At 45.9% G+C, this 19881-nt stretch overlaps 1 protein-coding gene across 8 annotated transcripts in view; it reads left to right on the top strand.

The window, feature by feature from the left end:
* KLC1 (kinesin light chain 1) overlaps nucleotides 1-19881 on the top strand; it is a 203042-nt gene that overhangs the window by 810 nt on the left and 182351 nt on the right. The gene's annotated exons all lie outside the window — the stretch shown is intronic.

Raw genomic sequence — 19881 nt, 5'->3', positions numbered from 1 at the left:
TATACACATTGATGGGTCAGTATGGTGTCCTACAGACCAGCAGACAGTGTTGTATGATAGGGAGTGTATTGCTATACACATTGACGGTTCAGTATGGTGTTATGGTGCTTAAGAAGACCAGCAGGCAGAGTGATGTGTGATGGAGGGTGTATTACTATACACAGCTGGGTCAGTATGTGTTATGGTGTCATGCAGGCTGTGTGTTGTGTAATAGGGTAATTCTATAGACAGTGATGGATGACCAGTATGGTGTCATACAGACCAGCAGGTAGAGTGATGACAGTGATTGGTCAATATAGTGTCATCCAGACCAGCAGGCAGTGCTGTGTGATAGGGAGTGTATTGCTATAGACAGTGACAGTGCTGTGGAGTCGGAGCAATTTTGGGTACCTGAAGTCGGTGGTTTCAATAAATTGAGGAGTCGGAGACAGGTGATTTTTTTTTTTTTTTTTTTTTTTTTTTTAACCAAATCCATAGCCTTTGTAAAAATTAGACTAAGGAGTCGGAGTCGAGGAGCAATTTTGGGTACCTGGAGTCAGTGGTTTCATACATTGAGCAGTCGGAGTCGGATGATTTTTGTACCGACACTACAGCCCTGGACAGTGATGGGCCAATGTGGTGTCATACAGACCAGCAGGCGGTGATCTGTGATTGGGAGTGTATTCCTATAGATTTAGACAGTGATGGGTCAGTATGGTGTCATACAGGCCAGCAGGCAGAGGGATGTGTGATGGGGAATGTATTGCTATAGACAGTGATGGGTCAGTATAGTATTATGGTGTTATACAGACCAGCAGGCAGAGTGATCTGTGATAGGGAATGTATTGCTATAGACAGTGATGGGTCAATATAGTGTCATACAGACCAGCAGGCAGTGTTATGTGATACGGAGTGTATTGCTATAGACCAGGGGTCTCCAAACGTTTTGCGTCGAGGGCCGGGTCAACATACTTCAGACTGCTGGGGGGCCGGAGTATACATAAAAATTTTGTAAAAGTCTTTGTGGGCCAGACAGTGAAGCATACCCAGGTGACAACCTGCAGTGGACAGCAGTGTCACCTGATGTTGAATTTGATTGGAAACCAGCGAATTGCTGCTATCTGGCTGCCATGTGGATGGGTGGTGCCAGCACTGCTATTCTATATGCATTTAACCAATATTTAAAGATGAAGCTGACCGCATCTATGAGTGATACATTTTGTGTGTGGGGGCTGGTAAAAACTCAGGGGGCCACATTCGGCCTGCGGGCCTTAGTTTGAGGACCACTGCTATAGACAGTGATGGGTCAATATAGTGTCATACAGACCAGCAGGCAGTGTTGTGTGATAGGGAGTGTATTGCTATAGACAGTGATGGGTCAGTTATACAGACCAGCAGGTAGAGTGATGTGTAATGGGGAGTCTATAGCAATAGACAGTGATGGGTCAGTATGCGTTAAGGTGTCATGCAGGCTGTGTTATGTAATAGGGAGTGTATTTCTATAGACAGTGCTGGCACAGTGGCAGCTGCTAATCGGTACATATTACTGCTGCTGGCACAGGGGCAGCTGCTAATCAGTGGCTGCTACTGCTGTGGGCACGGTGGTGGCTGCTGCTAATAAGCGGCTGTTACTGCTGCTGGCACAGTGGTGGCTGCTAATCAGTGGCTGTCACAGTGGTAGCGGATAATCAGTGGCTGTTACTACTGCACCTTTCACAGTGGCAGCTGTTAATCAGTGGCTGTTATTACTGCTGTCACAGTGGCAGCTGCTAATCAGTGGCTGTTACTACTGCTGTCACAGTGGCAGCTGCTAATCAGTGGCTGTTACTGCTGCTGTCACAGTGGCAGCTGCTAATCAGTGGCTGTTACTGCTGCTGGTATAGTAGTGGCTGCTAATCAGTGGCTGTTACTGCTGCTGTCACAGTGGCAGCTGCTAATCAGTGGCTGTTACTGCTACACCTATCACAGTGGCAGCTGCTAATCAGTGGCTGTTTAGCAGCCGCCACTATGCCAGCAGCATAATCAGTGGCTGTTACTGCTGCTGTCACAATGGCAGCTGCTGATCAGTGGCTGTTTATGCTGCTGGCCAAGTAGTGGCTGCTAGTGAGTGGCCGCTACTACTGCTGGCACATTGGCGGATGCTAATCAGTGGCTCCTACTGCTACAGTGGTGGCTGATAATCTACAGGTGAGCAAAGGCAGAGGCTGGGCTGCAACACAAGGTGGACCCTGCATGGGGCACCACAGCTACGACCTGTGGGCCGCATGGAATTAACAACTGTGGAGAGCATTGAGGGCCACCAGAAAAGGCTTGGCGGGCTGCATTGTTTTAATTGTATTTGTTACAGTGTCACCAAACAGACCATCATGGAGCGTGATCTGTAATGGAGAGGGAATAACTATAGAGTGGTCATTAGTGTTATGGCATAAATACAGACCAGCATGCAGTATGTGTGTGTAGAGAGATGTAATAGGACTTGAAAGATCAACCATGATTGGTGTATTGCTTCAGTGAAGTTAGTACCAACAGGGGGTTATCAGTGGGGTGATATGATGTTATAAATCGATATCAGCATGCTGGATAATCTGTGATAGTGCATGGGTGAGATAGGAATAAAGAGTTAAAGCCGAAGCTCGGGTACACAAAATCAGAAACTTACCTGCAGAGAGGGAAGCTTCAAGATTCTACTGAGGCTTCCCTCTCTATTCTGCTGTCCTCTGTCACTGAGTGCAGCCCCCCGGAAGATCAGGGGCTCGCAGCTCCTCTTCGTTGAGCAGTGGAGTTGGTACAAAAATCATCCAACTCCTGAGTTTATTGAAACCACCGACTATTACTCCGACTCCACAGTCCTGGGGAGATCTGACAGGTCATGTATTGCTATTAGAGTAGACAGTAACGGTACAGTAAGGTGTGAGAGGGATATGGAGGCTGGCCTATTTATTTCCTTTTAAATAATACCAGTTGCCATATTCTTTCAAAACAAAACAAACTGTTGCCTGGCTGTCCTGCTGATCCTCTGTGCCTCTAATACTTTTATCCATAGGCTCTGAACAATCATGCAGATCAGGTGTTTCTGACTGAAGTCTGACAAGATTATCTGCATGCTGGTTTCATGTGTGTGACTCAGACACTACTGATGCCAGAATGATCAGCAGGACGCCAGACAACTGGTATCGTTTAAAAGGAAATGTATATGGCAGCCTCCAGATCCCTCTCACTGGTTCCCTGTAAACTGTCATAAATCTAGACCAGCATTCTGGGTGATATTACTATAGAGTAGACCGTGTAGGGAGATTTACATTAGGAGTCTGGATTCCAAGGTGGTCTGTGAGATGTGGTATGTAGTATAGAATACATCTGAGGGCCCAGACACACTGGAGAGCATTTTGCAGGTCATTTTCATTTTTTTTTAAATGCCTCCATTAACTTGCAATAAAATTGCAGGCAAAATAGCCATGATTTGGATTTTTCCCAAAAATTGTGATCGTGACAATTTAGCTGCTACTTTACAGTAATTGTTATATAAATCAATGCAGGCGGTTTAAAAAAAAAAACAAAAAAAAAAACTTTCAAAACATTCTCCGGTGTGTCAGGCGCTTTCTACGTTTTATGGACAGGGCTGTGGAGACGGTACTAAATTCATCTGACTGCAACGTTTTATGGACAGGGCTGTGGAGACGGTACTAAATTCATCTGACTGCAACGTTTTATGGACAGGGCTGTGGAGACGGTACTAAATTCATCTGACTGCAACTCCGACGACTCAGTTCATGAAATCACCGACTCCAGGTACCCAAACATTGCCCCGACTCAGTCCACAGCCCATGCAGGGCTATGGAGTGGGTACAAAAATCATCTGACTCAGACTCAGTTTATGAAACAACCAATTCTGACTCCAGGTACCCAAAAATAACTGACTCCTCAACTCTGACTCCACAGCCCTGGATCTGGAATTGATTAATTGTTATATGTCAGACTGCATGAGCTAGTGATGGTTTGAGGTCTGTGGTGTCATAGAAGCCAGCATTTGGGATTATTGTGATGAGGTAATATATTAGCATGCAGCAGATGGTACAGGAGGGCATGGTCATGTATGATGGTCCGGAGGATGAGGATTACACAATATATAGGGCAGTTAGTAAAGCAGTATAAATTCAGCTCGGCGCTGTGTAGTCGGAAATATACAACCAGCATCCAAGCAGTCGGTGATGATGGACGGTTTAAACAACGAAGAGTCCAATCTGATGATGAGATTATGTATTTAGATGAGGTACATGTGTCAGACCTTTGTTTTAAATGGTAGACTGCATAGAGGTTAGCATTAGGATGCTGGCTTTTCATAGAAAGTTATGGCCAGGGTGGTCTGTGATTGGCTGGGGAAGATGTAGTAGAGGATGCGGAGCTCAAGGAGGTCTGAGAGGATTACTGTAAGGATAGACAGCATATGGGGAGAGATTCACAACTGTCATCAATTTAGGACCAGATGAGGATGAGAGAATGTAGGATGGAGGTTGAGATTGGAAGAATTGATGAAGAGTCAAGGTTAAATGATATAGGTGATGGAGGGTAACATACCGTTAATACAAAGCCAGTGTACAGGGTGATATGTGGCAGGATGGGAGGTGTGACAAAGAATGCAAGGTCAGGGTGGATCTGTGATGGGAAATGTATTTACAGAGCAGGTAATTTGCATTAGGATGCTGTTAGGAACAGAGGTGAGGGTGGTCTGCATTGAGATGATTTATTATTGTTGTGGAGCAGATATTGCATGGAGATTAGGATCCTGTGCTGTCATATAGAGAGTCAGGGGCCTGTCAGATATACGATGTGATGAGATATACACTCTCTAGTAACAGTAAGGGGGGGGGGGGGGGGTGTAGAAGCCCTTGGATTAGCACTAGGATGCTGCATCGTGATTATTGGAGAGCCAGGAGACCATGCTTGTCTGATGGGATGATGTGTTGCTAGACGATGTCGGGAATTTGCTATCGGACGAGCTCCTGTCAGATTTAGGATGTATTCTAATAAAGGATGCTGGATGGGAGATGCAGTGTGATGAGGGATGTAGGGAGGTGGGTTATTATAACAAGATACAGGAGACATCGCTGGCCATTGTGTTGCAATAAAGGAGGCTTCAAATGACCTGTGATGGGCTGGGACTTCTAATAAAGCAGAATGAAATGGAATTTAGGTCATATAGCCGTACAAAGGAGGCTGTGTTGCCATTAAGAGAGGATAATCATATAGCAGATGTGTTGTAATAATGAATGATGGCGGATATATTGTCACAGGGCCCTGGGATCTTTTGTTCCTGGAATGAGGATGTATCGCTGTGCAGAGAGAAGTCCAGGCTGGTCTGTGATTGGGGCGTAGGAGATGTGTGCTCTGTAACGAAGGTTACAGGATCCAAGGTGATGGCTGCAGCAGCGAAGCACCAAATGGGGCTGGATTATGTGATATAGACGGCGATCTACTGTACATACAGGAGAGGGAAGCTGTCTCAGGCTGTGGTCCTTTGTATTTGCAGCTTGCTTGTTGGACTGTCTGGTTTTAGCTGCTGTAAGGCATTGAGGCTGCGTTGTCATGGAGCAGCCATAGCTCTGGGGACCTGAGGAGGGGAGGGAGGCTGCTGGTGACATGCGGCATTATTTTGCTATGTGACGCCGTAGCTGTATTGTGGTGGAGGAGACATACTGAGGGGATGGGCTGTGCTAGTGTATGTTCCTTCATGAAATGATGCTGCGTGATGCCTGCATGTCCAGGGAGGAATTAAATGTCAGACATGGAGGGCGTTCGGCTTCTGGCATTCGTAGCATCCGCACAGAACGGTGTTCATAGTGTGTCGCTTTCCAGGGCTGTGCTGTAGCATTTCCAAGCTTGTGTTTGCATATTTAAGGATAGAACATTCTCATGAGAGACATGAGGTAGGAGGTGGTTTGATAGGAAGCGTGGCCCCTCCTGTTCTGCTAATGGACCGGTCCCCTCACCGCCATGCGGTGCCCTCACGTGGATTTTTACAATGGTAGACGCACTTGTCCTTTTACGCTAGTCTCCTTGTATTCGAACCGATGAGGAAATGCGCTTTTTTAAAATGTGTTTAAGTAGTCCTATTACTAAAAATGAGAATGTATGCACAGTTAGTAGTCTGTCCACCCCTCCATCCCTCGGGTCTCTTGGATCAGTCCATCTTCTGCAGCCATTACAAAGCAAAATGCTCTCTAGTCTTCAGCATAGAATTATTCTGTAATATCAGCATTGATGGCTCACTTATGACATTTTATATAGGATAAGGAGAGACGACACATATCTGGGATGTAAGAGGGCAGCCAGTACCTGCTTGGAACTGAAGTATTGGGTTTTGGGTGGAGTTTACGCTGATGCAGCAACTTTTTAGACTGAAGCACGAATCTGGCAAGAGACCGTTAACTCGGTGCAGAATCGAACATTTATACTCATTTTAGCTGCAGTAATGGATGGATATTGCAGCAGTCTTTCAGCAGGACTGATGTCTGCCTGTATGTAGCCCTGTTGGGAAAGTTGGTAGGAGGGGTTCTAGGTAAGTCAAATGCTATGTTGGTTACTGCTGTTAAAGCGGACCTGAACTTGGAACTTCCTCTCTGCTCTAAAAGATTTGCAACAGCATAATCACCTTTACAGAAAGAAAATACTTTATTAAAGCTAATACAAATACTGCAATAAATCTGCAGTGTGTCTACTTCCTACTTTTATGGAAGCAGACGTACTGTTAACATCCTGTGCTTGCCAATTACCTTTCTGCCGTGGCAGTCAGCTGACACGGCTAAGGGATCAAATTACAACATCATCATCTTGGCTGGGGGCAGGCCAAGGGCATTTTTCTCTTACTTACCCCGCCACTCCTTGCCACTCCGTCATGTACTTCTGGCATCCCCTCCTACCCTCCCTAGCAACAGCACACATGGCTAACACGTAGGCTAGCGACGCCTCTGTACAACCTCAAGCTGTCACTCAAAGGACTGAATACCGGGTAACTGTCCTTGTATGTGTATATGTGGCTTTGAAATTGGAATTCGCAGGAGCCTTGATGAACGGGGTTTGTAGCTTCTGTCTTCTGTGTCTTCAGTCATCTTATGTCCTCCGCCGCTGCTGCTGCCACTGTCACTCAGCTTTACTGCATGGAACAAGTGCCAGTATACACTCACCTAAAGGAGTATTGGGAACACCTGTTCAATTTCTCATTAATGCAATTATCTAATCAACCAATCACATGGCAGTCGCTTCAATGCATTTAGGGGTGTGGCCCTGGTCAAGACAATCTCCTGAACTCCAAACTAAATGTCAGAATGGGAAAGAAAGGTGATTTAAAGGGGAACTGAAGAGAGAGGTATATGGAGGCTGCCATGTTTATTTCATTTTAAGCAATACCAGTTGCCTGGCAGCCCTCCTGATCCTCTGCCTCCTAATACTATTAGCCATAGCCCCTGAAAAAGCATGCAGCAGATCAGGCGTTTCAGATTGTCAGATCTGACAAAACTAGCTGCATGCTTGTTTCTGGTGTTGTTCAGATACTACTGCAGAGAAATAGACCAGCAGGGCTGCCAGGCAACTGGTATTGATTAAAAGGAAATAAATATGGCAGCCTCCGTATACCTTACTTCAGTTCCCCTTTAAGCAATTTTCATCCTGCATGGTTGTTGGTGCCAGATGGGCTGGTCTGAGTACATTACAATATGCTCAGTTACTGGGATTTTCACGCGCAACCATTTCTAGGGTTTACAAAGAATGCTGTGAAAAGGGAAAACATCCAGTATGCAGCAGTCCGGTGGACGAAAATGCCTTGTTAATGCTAGAGGTCAGAGTTCCCTGTACTAAAATGGCCCCCAAAGTCACCAGATCTCAACCCAGTAGATCATCTCTGGGATGTGATGGAACAGGAGCTTTGTGCCCTGGATGTGTATCCCACAAATCTCTATCAACTGCAAGATGCTATCTTATCAATATGGGCCAACATTTCTAAAGAATGCTTTCAGCATTTTGTTGAATCAATCAGGGCTGTGGAGTCGGTACAAAAATCTTCCGACTCCTCAGTTTCTGAAACCACGACTCCGACTCCAACTCTGACTCCGGGTACCCAAAATGGCTCAGACTCCGACTCCTCGACTCCAACTCCTTAGTCTAATACTTAACAGGGCTGTGGATTTTGTACAAAAATCATCCGACTCCCGACTCCGACTACTCAGTTTATGAAATCAATGACTCCGACTCCAGCTCCGACTCCGGGTGCCCAAAATTGCCCCGACTCCTCGACTCCAACTCTGACTCCACAGCCCTGGAATCAATGCCACGTAGCATTAAGGCAGTTCTGAAGGTGAAAGGGGATCAAACACCGTATTAGTATGGTGTTCCTAATAATCCTTTTAGGGGAGTGTATAGATCACATTACCGGCAAAAGCGTCAGGCTCCCACTGGGTTGCAAAAGACCAATGGGAAATCTCCCTAGCAACAGGAGTATTGAGGATTGGGAGCCTTGGGAGAACACTGACCATTGTTCATCTGGCGTAGTGGGAACCATACTTAATTTGAAGATTAGAGATGAGTATTTCTACTTAGAGACACTGAAGAGGAAAAAAAAATTATGCTGTAATGAATTGGTTGTGCAGTACGGATATTTACTAGAACATAAGTAGGAAATAAAATATTCTCTTTTTTTATAACATTGTATCATTCTATAATATTTGCAGTTTACACACTACTCAGCATTCTAAATGATTTTACAGAGCAGGCTAGCGAACTTTTGAACCCTTTTCTGCAGAGAAAAAGAAAATACAGTGACTGACAGTTGAGATAACAAACTTCAGAAGATAGAACTCTCTGTGACTTTGAAAGTTGTGGAGCTCAATGGCTCTTTTGCATAGATAGCTGGAGTTTCTCAACTCTTCCTGTACTGGAAACAATATTAGACTTATGTCTCTGCTCCTAATGTTTTATTTCTTAGCTCTGCTACACATACAAATCATTTATATCATCATTTTTTTTTTTTTTTCGCTTCAGTGTCTCTTTAACATGTGCAAGTTCAGCAGGGATCCTTGTTTTGGACTAATTCTGAAAGCATGAACATGATCAGAAAGTTTCATCCATATATATGTTACAGCCAGAACCCGAAGTGTGGCCACTTCTAGTTCTGGCCGGCCACTTCGGGTTCTGGCCTACCAATATGCGAAGTGGCCGCAGCGCAGCGGCCAATGTGAGAAATGTAATGTTTACGCCGTCTCGCTGCGGCCAAATTGATGACAAAACTTGCTTAATGTAATGAAATATAGCCGGCGGCAATGTCATAGATGAAGCCGCCGGCTTTCGCGCTGCCTCCCCCCGATTTCCCCCTCCCTCCTCTCCCCGCCTCCCATACAATAGGTAGCAGCCGGCGGGGACATGCAGCCGGAGAGTCGTTCGTCGCAGCAGGGGCAGCAGAGCGGGGGAGGCTGCAGACATCGCTTCTGCCAGCACCCGCTCTGCAGGAACGGCAGGATTCCCCTGCCGCGACGAACGACTCTCCGGCTGCATGTCCCCGCCGGCTGCTACGTATTGTATGGGAGAGGAGGGAGGGAGGGATCGGGGAGAGGCAGTGCGAAAGCCGGCGGCTTCATCTATTACATTGCCGCCGGCTATATTTCATTAAATTAAGCAAGTTTTGTCATCAATTTGGCCACGGCGAGACGGCGTCAACAAAACATTTCTCACATTGGCTGCTGCGCTGCGGCCACTTCGCATATTGGCCGGCCAGAACCCGAAGTGGCCGGCCAGAACTAGAAGTGGCCACACTTCGGGTTCTGGCCGTAACATATACAGTGTTCTCCCCAGGCTCTTTTAGCCGGGTGTTCCACCCGGCTAGTTTTGGTGACCACCCGGCTGTTATCGGCTCACCTCCTCCTATGCTGTAAGCAGAGTTTCTCACAAAAGCACTGGCCCTGCATTCTCATCTCGCCGCCCACCCGGCTACGTTTTCATGCCACCCGGCTACTATTTCATGCCACCCGGCTGGAAAAAAATTCTGGGGAGAACACTGATATATACTCATCAACTAAAATATATAAAAAACATCTGCCTTATATTCTGTTGGTATCCCTTGGACTACCCAAACGGTCGTGACCTGTAGAGGCTTGGACTCCATAAGACCTCTGTTGTATCTTGCATCAAAACAAGAGTAGCCAATCCTTTGAGTCCTGTGGGTTTTGAGGTGGGGCCTTCATGGATTGGTCTTTTTACGCTTTCCAGAGAGGTTTGATCTGGAGAATCTGAAGACCAAAGACAATATGTTTTGGAGGTGCTCTGACCCGACAGACTAAAGGTGGCCATACACTGGTCGATTTGCCATCAGATTCGACCAACAGATAGATCCCTCTCTGATCGAATCTGATCAGAGAGGGATCGTATGGCTACCTTTACTGCAAACAGATTGTGAACCGATTTCAGCCTGAAACCGATCACAATCTGTTGTGGTGGTGGTGCTGCCGCCGCCGCTCCCCCCGCCGCATACATTACCTGCTCCGCCGGCGCGACTCCCGGGTCTCTCCGCTCTGGTCTCCGGCTCCAGCATGCTTCACTTCTTCCTGCCCGGCAGGAAGTTTAAACAGTAGAGCGCCCTCTACTGTTTAAACTTCCTGCCGGGCAGGAATAAGTGAAGGCATGCCGGAGACCAGAGTGGAGACGAGCGGGGGCAGTCGCGCCGGCGGAGCAGGTAATGTATGCGGGCTCTATTGCGTCGGTCGTCGGGCACTCGAACGCCGCTAGCGATGCGCTCTTTACCCGCGGGCGATCGACGGTAATTTTCCGCACGGCGCGATCGACGGGATCGGACGAAATGAATCGAAATTCGGCGTGTAGCGCGAACGATTGGCAGCAGATTCGATCCCAGTGATCGAATCTGCTGTCGAAACGGCGGTAAATCGGGCCAGTGTATGGCCAGCTTTACCATCACAATTTGGGTCTTGATGAGGTTGCTCGGGTCCTTGCATTTGCTTATTTTTACTGCTTCCAATGATCACTTTTGAGAGCCGACTGTTCATTGTCTGCTTTAGAAATCCATGTGCTTGGCTGGAGTCATGGGTATGAAATCGTTAAAGAAATACTGAAGCGAGCTGAAAACAATTAGATACTTGCCTATGGAGAGGGAAAGCTCTGTTTCTCATTAGCCTTCATTGTCCTCTCTCCGTCTGCACGTTCCACCACAGCGCCCCGGTGAAGTTCTACCACCAGCTAGGTCGAACACCTCTTTGGCTCTCCTTGGGCACCCTTCAGCAATACTTCCTTCCCCCAGTACTTCCAAAGACAAGGGGATCCATACTGCGCACAGGCAAGCCTGGGCTCACACTTGCAGTCTTTGGAGACGTGAGTGCTTCCAATGCCTGTCGCGGATTCCAAAGGTGTAGAAATTCAAGGGGGATGGAGAGGAGCCCCAGAAAACTGTGGAATCCAGAGGCTTACCTCCCCGTAGGTTTTGCAGCTTGTTTCAGTATTGCTGTAATGTCACATCATGTATAAGGGCCTGTACACACTGCTGCACTTGTGCTGCGTTTTTAAAAACGCATGCGTTTTTAAAATCGCAAGGTCTTTTGAAAAAGAATGAAAATCGTGATGACTTTTACACACTGGTGCGATGCGTTTTTCGAAAAACGCAATCGCAGTGCCTGCTGCGCTTAAGCGCAGCGCATGAAAAACGCATTAAAAACGCATGCGCTTGCGTTTTTGCCTGCGTTTTTCAGAAGTCAGTATCTCAGAAGACTCTGCAATCTCCTGATTCCTGTTGAAATGTAAACTAGAAAAAAAACAAAGGATTCTTTAGCCAATCAGCAATTACAAGAAAAACGCAAACGCACAAAAAACGCAGGCAAAAGCGCATGCGTTTTTAAAACTACATGCACTTTAAAAACGCATGCGCTTGCGATTTTGCTTGCGTTTTTCAGTGTGTACAGGCCCTTAAGGCTGTGTTCCAACTTGTTCCGGATCACATGTGGACAGTGTAGTGTCCACTGTAGCCTGGGACAGATGTGTTACCTCCATTGGCTATACAGAGGAAGACCTCTGCCTTCCTGGAATTATGGCGGACTGCACAGAAGTGCGGCCCACTTACCACAATGGATCCCAATGTTCCATTGCAGAGTGTCAAGTGTGTGAACAATTCCTATTTATAAAATAGGAGCCATTCACAGTCCGTTTAGCAATGAGCAGAGAATGGCAAAACAAATGTCCGTTCAACTGCAACTGGAAACAGAATCGACAGTATTTTTCAGACCATAACTCGCTTATGTTTAGAGGACAAAAACCAGGGGAAAAATATGTACAGGTAATCCCCGGTTAACGAACGAGATAGGGACTGTAGGTTCCTTCTTAACCTGAATCTGTTCTTAAGTTGAAAAATTGTGCCTTCTCTGTCCCCTGTACCTCCTCTGTGCCTCCAGTGGCACCCTCTGTGTCACCTCTGCTTTCTGTACCTGCTTATACTAGTTTAAAAGCCAATTTTTTCTTTGCCTTTTTTTAAAATCGATTTTCTCAATAACTACAAGTCCAATTTGAATTTTTTTTTTTTAACTTGTTAACATGGAAACAGAATTCATGCCGTTCGTATCGGCTGATTGTTTGTAAGTCGGGCGTTTGTAAATCGGGGACTACCTGCATATGCTAAACCTGGTGCATCCATGGTGAAGGGGCATATTGTGGATTATTCCCCCTTTGTAACTCCTGTGCCCTGGTACCTCTTGTCTCCCTGTGTCCTCCTCTGTCTGCCTCTGTCCTCCTCTGTGCCTCTTTCTGTCCCCTTGTCCTTAGTTTGTCCCTGTGTCCTCCTCTGCATGGGCAGTACAGGGAGTCCCCGACATTGCGGTGGGTTGGAGGTTCATATTGGCCGGTGTTCACAAGTCAGGAACTCCCTGCATTTGGACTATAACGGACCGTTTCCACCAGAGGGAATCTGCATGCGTTTCCTGCATGCAGATTCGCATAGACAATACAAGTGGATAGGACTGTCTCCACTTGTCAGGATTTCTGAGCGTTTTTCTGTGCAGAAAAAATCTGCACGGCAGAGCCATCAGAATTCGCATACCGCATACCGCTATGCGATTCGCATACAATGTATTTAATAGGAAATTCGCATGCGGTTTCGTATAGAAACAATGGAAAAGCACACAGGCACTGCCATGGTTAAATTCACATACATAGTCATCCATGCGAAATCATATAAGAATTAGCATGAAAATTTGCATACAACCACATGCGAAATTTGCATCCGCCTGCAAATTTTTTCTGCGGCGATTCCCACCGCACAAGTGGAAACGGGCCCTTAGATGCAGTGACTTTTTGTCTCCCTTTGGGGGAGAAACAGTGATTTCGATAGTCCAAAAAATACAGTAAGTGGTTGTAATTCTGCAGTTGAATGGTGGTGTAGTGGGCTATAGAGGAAACATCACCGCTGATCCAGTATGACAAAGCATAATGTAACTCTGAGAGGAAGTGGATAGTAATCTTCCATACATTAATCACTGGTTGATGCTGGAGTTTGCCACCTTCCCTTGAGGCCGGCTGGCTTTGTGCTGCAGCGTTTAATCAAGGACAGACAAGAACATGGTTAGCATTGGGGAAAAATGGTCTCCTTCCTTTATTTTGTACAGTGAAGTAATTCCACAGCCTCGCTGTCAGGCTCAGTAGTCCCTTTAATGGTGACTGTGCTACATGGGTGTGGTGGAGTTCCATCTTCTGAGGAGTACAGATGCACATGACAGCTTTATGAGCCATTGCGTCATGACGCCTCTATAAATAAACCTGATTTTTTTGCAAATAACTCAAATGAAGATTTGTCAGTGTGTTAACCGGTATATTAGCGATTGCTGTCATTGGGATTAAATGCTAAGCTCCTCTATAGGGAGGAAACCTGTAAAGCACTGTGTAGATGTTGCCGTTAGCAACCAAGGTTCTGCTGCTGTCATTTTTAACTGAAGTGAGAAGAATGAGCCACCTCTTGCCATGCGGATGTTTTGGCTTAAATGCCTAGTTCACATCTACTTAGCGCAGATGGCAGTGTGACCAGAACGCAATGCGTACGATCGCACACCATCTGCGCCGCTACCGACTGCGCCGCTGAGCCCATCCGTAGACTGTGATGGCATCAGCTCTGCGCTTGCGGGCAAAATGCAGACAGCAGTACGCAAGCGCATCATAGCGCATCGTACTGCTGTGCAGCGCAGTACGATGTGAATGACAGAAGGGCTGTCTATGCCCTTCTGCTGTTCCTGCATGTCACCATGTCATACGCGGCGCGCTTCCAGATGCGCATGGAAGCGCGTATGATGTAAATGAGGCCTTAAAGTGGATCCGAGATGTAAAACTATAACCAGTAACCTGTCTATATAATCTTATCTAAAGTTTAGATGGCTTACACAGCAAATCTAGCTGCAAACAGGGAGAGTGACAGGTACCATGCTTTGTGCCCTCTTCCCACTAGGCCAGGGGTGTCAAACTCAATACAAAGTGGGCCGAAGCTGTACACTGGGACCTAGTGGCGGGCCAACCTCAATGTCTACTGGCCACCTCTCTCCCTTATAAAGTCCTCAGGTGACTAATGCAACCCCCCCCCCCAACCCCTATAAAGTTCCCTGGTGTCTAGTGGTTCTACCTCACTGGTGTCTGCCCCACCCTCCCCCATACAGTTTCTTTTGTTTACTGCTTTAACTCTACCTCCCCCATAGAGCTTTCCTGGTGTTCTATGGCTTGACCTCAAATATAGCTTACCTGGTGGTCTAGAGTGGGCCAAACATAATGCAAAGTGGGGAAACCACTCGAGGGCCAAATTTAAAGGGGAACTGAAGAGAGGTATATGGAGGCTGCCATGTTTATTTTCTTTTAAGCAATACCAGTTGCCTGGCAGCCCTGCTGATCCTCTGCCTCTACTACTATTAGCCATAGCCCCTGAACAAGCATGCAGCAGATCAGGCGTTTCAGACTTTAAAGTCAGATCTGACAAGACATGCTGCATGCTTGTTTCTGGTGTTATTCAGATACTACTGCAGAGAAATAGACCAGCAGGGCTGCCAGGCAACTGGTATTGATTAAAAGGAAGTAAATATGGCAGCCTCCGTATACCTCTTACTTCAGTTCCCCCTTTAATGGCACCAACAGAAAGCCTGTGGTCCTTAAGTGGTTAATGCAGAGAGGCCGATCTGAGTTCAGGTCTACTTTAATCCACATCTGATATTGTAAACTGCTTGTCCTGTATGGAGAGATTGCTATATTGCTACATAGAGCATCTGTGAGATTCCTATTGTGATTCCTCACGAGAGCTGTGAGATGGGAGCCTGGATGAGTCACTCTGACATCTCCACCTGCTATGCTGTGAGGATATATGGAGACTCTGCCTCTGTTATGAAGCTGTAGCTCCTCCCCCAGCTCCCCTGACATATGCTAATTGCAAGTGACGGGTGTTTTTCATCCAAGCCCTATAATTTGTGTGCTGTCACACTCCCCTCCAGGGTATGGAGCTGCGTCACTGATCTCTCTATTGCTCTTCCAGTCTCCATGCTATGCATTGTGTACAGGTAGCGCCAGGCTTCCTCCCCTCACTCTGTCTCTCTCTCAGGTGGGAACAATCTGGAATATGACGGAGCACAGCTAGGATTCCACAGCCCTTCTGGCACAAAGCACTGCAGTGCCCGCATAGTATCCAGCGGAACTCCCTGCACTGGGGGAGCTGAAAGTTTATCCCAGTCAATGTCTCCAGTGTATTGATCTTACCTTTCTTTTATTTAGTATAAAGAGGAACTTTAACCAAGGATTGAACTTAATCCCAATCAGAAGCTGATGCCCCCTTTTCCATGAAAATTATTACCCTTTCTGATCTCAAATAGCTCATCAGGGGAGTCTGTATGGCTGATATTGTGGTGAAACCCCTCCCACAGTGTGATGTCATGACCATGGTTAGACAGCTGGCTGGAAAGTGTAGTGGTTAAGGGCTCTACCTCTGACACAGGAGACCAGGGTTCGAATCTCAGCTCTGCCTGTTAAGTAAGCCAGTACCTATTCAGTAAGGAGACCTTGAGCAAGACTCCCTAGAACTGCTACTGCCTATAGAGCCCATCCTAGTGGCTGCAGCTCTGGCGCTTTGAGTCTGCCAGAGGAAGAAGGCGATATAAATGTTTTTGTCTTGTCTTGGTAGTTTGCTGTCTGTGAACCTCATTGCATTGTAGGAAATAACAGCTCTTTCCAACTGCCAAGCAAGCAGTATCTCTACATCTGTGCATAGAACTCTGAAATATATCACTAGTGGTGGCATCTTCAGTTCTGCCAGGTGATCTGTGCGGAATGTCCATTTACTGAGAGCTCTGTGCACAGAGGGAGCTACTGCTTGCTTGGCAGTTGGAAGAAGACGTTATTTCCCACAATGCAAAGAGGTTAACAGACCACAAACTGTCAGGACCTTGGCCATGACATCACACTGTCGGAAGGGTTTCACTACAATATTAGCAATACAGATATCCCTGATGATCGATTCGAGATGAGGTAAAGATCTTGGAAAGAAAGTATCGGCTACTGATTGGGATGCAGTTCAATCCTGAGTTAAAGTTCCACTTTGAAGGGAACCTGAGTGATATGGAGGAGCCATATTTATTTTCTTTTAAACAATACTAGTTGCCTGGCATTCTGTGGATTTCTTTGGCTGCAGTAGTGTCTGAATTGAATGCCTGAGACTAGCAAGCAGCCAATCCAGTCAGACTTCAGTCAGAAACATCTGATCTGCATGCTTGTTCAGGGTCTATGGCTTAAAGTAGTAGCGGCAGGACAGCCGAGCTCTGTGTATTATAATAAGGAAATAATTAGGTCAGCCTCCATATCACACTCACTTCGGCTGTGCTTTAAATTTCCTCATGACAGATTTCATTAAAGCAGGAAAGCCCAGGAAAAGCCGCAATATTGTTTTCTGTAATGAGAAGCACATTTTATAATGAAAGTAACCAGGGCAGTAGTGTAATATGAGGGTCTGCTGAGTCCACTAAATATAACCGAGGAACATTGCTGTCTCTGGAGAGCAGGCCTTCTTTCCTAGTTTGGACCTGCTTTGCGAAATTGTAATCTTGAGAAGAAAGGAACAGAAAAGCCCAGCTTGTGCACAGGCACAGAAATGTCCAGTCATGTGTCTAAAGTGGCAACGTATTGGTATGGAGAAGAGAAGGTTGTGAGATGTCTGCATCAATAAACCATATAATGCATCATTTTATAAAAGTATCAAGTACTGTATGTATTTAAAGTGGGCCTCAACTCTTGCACATCACAGAAGGGAAACCGAGAATAATGCAGCCTGTATGTGTTTGGAGAGTTTAGCCTGCCCCCTAACTCCCCCTCATCTGTGACTAATCACCACTGTAACTTGATCTCTCAGCTGTGTCACCTGGCTGCCTCAGCAAAGCAGCTAATTTGTAAAAACAGGATGTTAACCCTAAGACTACTTCCATGAAGTTAGGCAGTAGAATGCAGATTTATTGCAGGATTTGTATCAGCTGTAACAAAGAAATGTTTTTCTTTGAAGGTCATGCTGCTGCTTATCTTTTAAGACCAATCCACACGATACGATTCTTTGTACGATTTGATTACGATTCTATTTGCGATCCGATTAAATCCGACATGTCCAATCGGGAATCGATTCAGTTTGATTTGCCATTGCAAAACAGTTGCAAATTGAATTGAATCCTGGTCGAATATGTCGGATTAAATAGAATCGTAATCGAATTGTACAAAGAATCGTATCGTGTAGATAGGGCTTAAGAGCAGAGAGGAAGTTCTCCGTTAAGGTTCGCTTTAAAAACAAACGGGGTTTAAGACAATGAGGGAGTGATGTGGAATTCGTGTATCGCCTAAAAAAAAAATCTTAATGAGTATTGGTCTGCAGCTTTTTTTGTTTAAGCATGATACATGCCATGCATTTTCACTTCAGACCTCATTTGAGGGAGTGATCAGATTGATATTTAAATTTGACATCGCTTGGATATGGAAGAAAGCTAATGTACACAGATGTCATTTTATTCTTATTAATAATTCTGTTTTTAATAAACCAAAAAACAAACACATAACATTTATATCACGCTTTTCTCCTGGCGGACTCAAAGCGCCAGAGCTGCAGCCACTAGGACGCGCTTTATAGGCAGTAGCAGTGTTAGAGAGACTTGCCTAAGGTCTCCTACTGAATAGGTGCTGGCTTACTGAACAGGCAGAGCCGAGATTCGAACCCTGGTCTCCTGTATCAGAGGCAGAGCCCTTAACCATTACACTTCCTAGATTTCTGATCCCGCCTTTTTTTTTTTTTTTTTTTTTTTTTTTTGTATATGGATTAGAAATGAACGCAAGGATGTATGTACACATGGAAATATAGCCAGCATTTCGGTCTGTATGTTCCAGCTTGTCCGTTCTGCTTTTTGAGGTTGGAATTGGATGCTGGCAGTCATCAGGTCGTATGCCGCCCCCCCATCTGATCATTTTGAAATCTGAAGTGAAGTTGCATGGTGTACCAGGCCTTTAAATATGATTTGCACAGGGCTTAGGGCCTGTACACACTGCTGCGCTTGCACTGCGTTTTTAAAATTGCATGCAATTTTTATATCACAGAGCCTTCATGAAAATTGGAAAAAACACATCGCACCAGTGTGTACAGCTCTTTATGATTTTCAAAAGACCTTGCGATTAAAAAAACGCTTGTGATTTTAAAAGCGCAGTGCAAGGGCAGCAGTGTGTACAGGTCCTTATGCTTTTTTTTGGTCACACAGCTGGAATGAACTTGTGCCACCAGTAGAATCAGAACACCTGATGTGCATTGTTTTGTATTAGGCCGTGTTTCAGTGAATGTGTTGTATGACCGTGGTTAGGCGAATTTCGTGCCATTCTCAATGTAATGGCCATGCATGTGCTATGCTGACAGTTGTGTGGTGCCACATGTGGGCAGCTGCTCATGCACTGACGTAAAACGCATTCACAGTAAAGCAACCTTAGGACTAGTTCACATAAATTGCCAGCGCTATCGCAAGCGCTAAACGATTTGAGTGATTTTGTAAGTGCTTGGCCTACAATTTTTTTTTTTTTTTTTTTTTTTTTTTTTATTCCGATTTTTGATTCTGATTAAAAAAATGTAGCTGCATTTTAGAAAAGCGCTTTTGTGTAGCGTTTTTTTTTTCTTCCACTTCCTGACATCAGTCAGGAACTGAACTCTTTGCCCCAGAAATGAATGAATACAATGTATTTACTCATTAAACGCACTCGGTAAATCGTTTAACTACTTTGGCCTTTTGGACATATAATATACGTCCAAAAGGCCGCATGTGCGCTCCCGCGGCCGATCGCGCATGTGCACGTGTGCTCCCGACTTGCGGTTCTTTAGCCAGGGAATCAATGAATCGGGACATGGTGTCCGATCACTGATCCATTTCCCCGGCAGAAAAAGCAACTGCTTCTCTCGAAGCATTGCTCTTTCTGCCTCCTACCTCCCTCCCCTCTAAGCGTACATGTTACGCTTAGAGCAGTGATTGCTAACCTTTGCACTTTAGCTGTGACAAAACTACAAATCCCATCATGCCTCTGCCTCCCCGAGGTATGCTTAGAGCCGTCAGAGTATTGCATTGCCTCATGGGACTTGTAGTTCCACCACAGCTGGCGTGCCAAGGTTTGCCATCACTGGCTTAGAGCAGGCATGGGCAAACTTGGCCTTCCAACTGTTAAGGAACTACAAGTCCCACAATGCATTGCAGGAGTCTGACAGCCACAGTCATGACTCGTAAAGGCAAATGCGTTGTGGGACTTGTAGTTCCGTAACAGCTGGAGGGCCGAGTTTGCCCCTGCCTGGCTTAGTGACGTAATGTACACAATAGGGCTGCACGTTTTTTCGGTTTAAAACCGAAA

Source organism: Hyperolius riggenbachi, chromosome 9 (genome assembly GCF_040937935.1).
Source record: "Hyperolius riggenbachi isolate aHypRig1 chromosome 9, aHypRig1.pri, whole genome shotgun sequence".
NCBI lineage: Eukaryota > Metazoa > Chordata > Amphibia > Anura > Hyperoliidae > Hyperolius > Hyperolius riggenbachi.
Note: the sequence above shows the minus strand (reverse complement) of the source record. Positions and strands in the feature narration are given on the sequence as shown.